The sequence below is a fragment of the Eretmochelys imbricata genome, chromosome 9, assembly GCF_965152235.1.
Source record: "Eretmochelys imbricata isolate rEreImb1 chromosome 9, rEreImb1.hap1, whole genome shotgun sequence".
NCBI lineage: Eukaryota > Metazoa > Chordata > Testudines > Cheloniidae > Eretmochelys > Eretmochelys imbricata.
In genome coordinates, this window is record NC_135580.1 from 23,116,916 (window position 1) to 23,122,520 (window position 5,605).

Here is a 5,605-nt window from a genome sequence, read left to right on the forward strand (position 1 = left end):
TTATTCAGTGGCACCAGTATTTCCTGAGCTTTGTAACTAATTCCTTTGTTTATACATCTGAGCATTTTATTTGCTTTTCTTGCAGCTACTATGCATTGTACCTTTGCGCTATTGCTCACCACCGCCATTAGGAATGGGCATAGTTTGCCGGGGGGGTGGGGGCGGGGGAAACTGCAAGCCACAGGCAGTCCTGTTAGCCTGACTAGAGCTCCCCACCCCCCAAATATAGAAGTCAAACTATGCCTGTGCCCTTAGGACCCATCCTTCAGTAGTTTCTTTCAGGTCTCTACCTTAATTTTACTTGCTCTCCTGAACCTTCTTGAGATCCTATCTGTCAAGATACTTATGTGGCCCTGATCACTATAATATCTGAGTGTTTCATAATCATTAATGGAATTTATCATTACAACACCCTGTGAGGCAGGGAATTATTGCTCCCATTTTACAGATATACTATTCCCTTATCATTAGCAAATCCTCTGTCCCAGAACATACATTTGTATCAATTCCTAGAGCTTACTAATTTACATGTATTGCTTTACCCTCATCTGTATATTTTTATACTATTTTCTAGCAGGTTAGCCTGTGACTTTTCAGAATATAGCACAGAGCAAAAAATCAGTGCCACCTGGTTTCAGTTATTCCTATGCTGAGTTGTCTCCTTGTATCCAATTTGCGTATCTGACTATACAACACAAAGCTTTTCTTGTAATAGAGTACATTTGCTGGCACCTTTGAAAGGTTTCATGTGCTAAAATATGTGACCTCATGAAAGTCAGAGCACCAGGGAAATCACAGAAGAAACAGGCTGGACACTCAGACAAAAGAGTTTAATTGTTTCCTTACTGAGCAATGAAATGAACACTAGCAGTAAATTCACCTGGAGGAGGGGTTAGAATTGACAATAGAAAATATTGCTCAAACTTTAAATAAGGGACAAGCGTTGAGACTAAATTATTAAGGAGGGGTAGAGGAGGAATTATAATTTTGAAGTATACAATTTTCACTTTTGCTTTCCATGAAAGAATAAATGAAAAATTCTCTTACAACGCAACAAAATCACTTGTAGAATAAGTCACAAAATATATTCTGTCCCTTAAAAACATCCTGCTCAGCAGCTGATTTCAAAATTTCATTCCTTAGAGATTACAGTGCTTTGCATTTTTACACCTTCATGTTAATCACCTTGTGGTTTAGGAGTACAAATAAATTTGTAAGTATTACTTACAGCATTAGAAAAAAAACAGATGTATATCCAGGTTTTTCTACTGAAAAGGAAAAGTTAATAACAAACTTTGAACAAACAGCGATGAGAGACTAGCATTTCCTGATATTATGAAAGTAACACTACTGACGTGCACAAAGGAGGTAATTAATATTGAGTAATAAAGTGCTGCTTTCATGAGAGCTGTGTATTAAAGCCAGCATTAACACTGTGCTAAGACTAGATGTACATCATGTTACCCTGCTGCAGTTTCTATAAAAATGACTATATTATGTTGTTATTATTATTATTTGTATGAGACCTAGAGATTTCAGCCCTCTTGTAGCAAACCCGGGGGGGAAGGCCTGAGTTAGAGAAGTTTATGGATGTGGATCCTGTATAATTTAATGCCTGACCACATCAGCTGCTTTTCATTCACACTTTTCTATATTGAAAATATGAGTCTGTATGTTCAATCAATCAATGACATTCTTCACATTGCCTATGAAAGACTTACATTCAGGGGTCAGATGGGGTGAGGGGAGTGGCGGTATCTGCTAAAATTAGACACCACTCACCAAAGACAATGTAGATATTCAACATATGATCGGTTTCAGAGTAACAGCCATGTTAGTCTGTATTCGCAAAAAGAAAAGGAGTACTTGTGGCACCTTAGAGACTAACCAATTTATTTGAGCATAAGCTTTCGTGAGCTACAGCTCACTTCATCGGATGCATCGCTTGGTTTCAGGAGCAGATTTACTATGAAACAAACCGTGCAGTGGCCATGAAGCCCCCAACGACAGGGGGGCCCCAAAATGCAGGACAAATCTCATCTGACAACCTGCCCCCGAGTCTCAGCCGGCGGTGCAGCAGGGCTCAGGCAGGCAGGTTGCCTGCATGCCGTGGCCAATGGTCCCATGCTGCTCCCAGAAGCAGCCAGCTGCTGGCAAGTCTCTGGCGGGGCGGGGAGGTGGCTCTGTACTCTCCCCCCACCCAAGGCAGCACACGGAGACCCACTGTCCCCCTCCTGCCAAGGGGCATGCAAAGATGTGCCAGGAGCAGGGCTAAGGCAGCTCCCTGCCCGCTCTGCCTCCCTCCCTCCTCGCCGCTCCCGGAAGTGCCAACTCTGTGGGAACTGCAACCAATGGGAGTTGCGGGGGCAGTGCCTGCAGGCAGCCGAGTGTGGAGCCCCACTGTTTCCCCCTGCCTAGGAGCCGCTGCCAGAGGGGTGTGCATGCTGGTCGCTTTGGGAGCCTCGCCACCCGAGGTAAGCACTGCCCCCCTCCCGCACCCTGACACCCTGCTCCAGCCCAGAGCCTGCACCCCACACCCCAAACTCCCTCCCAGACCCCTACAGCCGCACCCTGTCCTGCACCCCAAACCCCTGCCCCTATCAAGGTACCTCACTTTATTTTCATTTACTTCCCATTACTTATAATATAGGAGAAGGATGAAGAAAAAAGAATGAAAAATGGGGGAGATAAAAGAGAATGTTCTTTTTCTTGGTGGGGGGGGCAAAAATGAAGCTGCCCATGGGGCCCCACTAACTCTAAATCCACTACTGCTTGTAAGAAGAGTGATCAGGTAAGGTGAGCTATTACCAGCAGGAGAGCAGGGGTAGGGGGGGGTGGGAGGGGAACCTTTTGTAGTGATAATCAAGGTGGGTCATTTCCAGCAGTTAACAAGAACGTCTGAGGAACTGTGGGGGGGTAGGGGGGAATAAACATGGGGAAATAATTTTACTTTGTGTAATGACTCATTCACTCCCAGGTTTCAGAGTAACAGCCGTGTTAGTCTGTATTCGCAAAAAGAAAAGGAGTACTTGTGGCACCTTAGAGACTAACCAATTTATTTGAGCATAAGCTTTCGTGAGCTACAGCTCACCTCATCGGATTCACTCCCAGTCTCGAAGAGTCATTACACAAAGTAAAACTATTTCCCCATGTTTATTCCCCCCGCCCCCCAGTTCCTCAGACATTCTTGTTAACTGCTGGAAATGGCTCACCTTGATTATCACTACAAAAGGTCCCCCCCCCCCCGCTCTCCTGCTGGTATAGCTCACCTTAAGTGATCACTCTCCTTACAGCATGTATGATAACACCCATTTTTTCATGTTCTGTGTGTATATAAATCTCCTCACTGTATTTTCCACTGAATGCATCCGATGAAGTGAGCTGTAGCTCACAAAAGCTTATGCTCAAATAAATTGGTTAGTCTCTAAGGTGCCACAAGTACTCCTTTTCTTTTTGCCTAAGAAAGAGAATCACAAAAGCCATATCCCAGGAGTGTGCACTAACCACTGGGCTAATGGGTATAAAGAGGGCACCACCATCATCCTTTTGTGCATGCTGTGAGAACATCTACTGGATTGAGCCCACAAGTGAGATTGGCTGGGGAACGCCCAGTCTGAGGATCCCCCTGGGGCTTAGGCATACATTCATTCAACACTTCTCTTTATTTCAAACATGGTCCATCACATTGAATCCTCATTCCACTGTTCCTGGCAAACAGTGAAATCAGCAAATTCTCATCAATACAGTAGTATCCTTGTACCAACATTTTGTAGTTATGAAAAAAAAAACATTTTGCTTGATGAAATGAAAAACTCAGACAGCTCAGGTGTCCTGAAATAAGGTCCTAGAGCACAGGGACACCTAATGAAAAACCTGGCCTGTCCCAGTAAAACCAAATATATGATCACCTTTAGAGATAGGAGTACTTGTGGCACCTTAGAGACTAACGAATTTATTTGAGCATGAGCTTTCGTGAGCTACAGCTCACTTCATCAGATGCATACCGTGGAAACTGCAGCAGACTTTATATATACACAGAGAATATGAAACAATACCTCCTCCCACCCCACTGTCCTGCTGGTATTAGCTTATCTAAAAGCCATTTCCAGCACAAATCCAGGTTTTCTCACCCTCCACCCCCCCACACAAATTCACTCTCCTGCTGGTGATAGCCCATCCAAAGTGACAACTCTTTACACAATGTGCATGATAATGAAGTTAGGCCATTTCCTGCACAAATCCAGGTTCTCTCACCTGGTCCATTCCCATTGGAGATAGGGCTCCAATGGGAATGGACCAGACCAGGGAAAGGCCTTGGGATCAAACTACCCAATGCAAGGAAGAAAGAGGGGCTGTTACCTCTACTGCATCCCATAAGCTACGACTGGAGTAGTGGCCTGAGGGAGGGGGGCTGCACTAGTTCCAGACTTGGTTATCATACATTTCACTTTCTAGAGCCCAGTTACTCAAGCTTTATGCAGATGAAGTGGATGTCACTCATTAGGTTTTGCGAAATCTACAATGGAATACTAAAACCACTCGATAATGAGGTGACCCTTTGAGAATGCTTCTGCAAATTTGGTTGTAAGCAGATGGTACTCCTAACACAGTACACATACACTGGATCTGTCCCAAACTTAACTACTTCCTCTGGTTTGCCTTAAATAACAGCAAAATAAAACATACACCCCAGCATAAGCTGTCTCCTGCACTTGTCTGTTTCTAGGAATTGTCCTTGCAGGACCCTTCTGGTCTTGCCCCTAACTCTCCTGGCCTCATTTCTGCTTCCGAGCTGGAGCTACTGTAATGGCATCCAGTTTGACTGGATGCATCAACAGAAACAACTGCAGGGCCCTGTGACCTTACACGCTGTTACATAGATTTGTGGCACCATGATGTTTAGTTCTTGTAGCACTGTTCTACTGTTGTTTTACTGACCAGTCTGTCCCGCAAGCAAAACCAAAAACTATTTTATATGCTTCCAGTGCTGTAAATGCCTTGTATAAAAAAAAATGCTACGAAGACTAAACACAACAGCACTCTTTTTCAGCAAACGTACGACTTTGTGTACTTGTGGATATTTTCCACAAACACCCAGGTGCCCAAAGTTTTCCCAGTGCACTGCTCATTACTACTACTTATACTATGTGGAAACATGACTGGTACCTTACTGAAAGTGTGTAAAATAAAGGGTGCTGCTCTAGGGACCTTACGGTCTAATACATAACCAAAAATTAAGATTCTGACTAAGCCCAAGTTTGTTTAAAAAGGTTTGGGGTTTTTTTTACTGGCAGAAGCATTTAATGACCATAAGTGAAAATGATAATATAACTCCATGAAGAAGATAGAAGAGAGGATTTGAGCTGTTTTGGTACAGAAAACAATTGGTGAGTGACATTTTCTGCACCATTCTACACGTAATTCCTATTGTTACTGCATCTATACCGTAAGTGGGAAAGTTGATCCTTAACTGCTAAATTCACTGACAAAAAAATGAAGTGTTATGATTTTTAGAATGATGGTTTCTTCTGGCTTTAATATCTATGAATCTAGTATGACAATCTATTCTGACCGACGTAAGACAGGCCACAGAATTTCACCCACT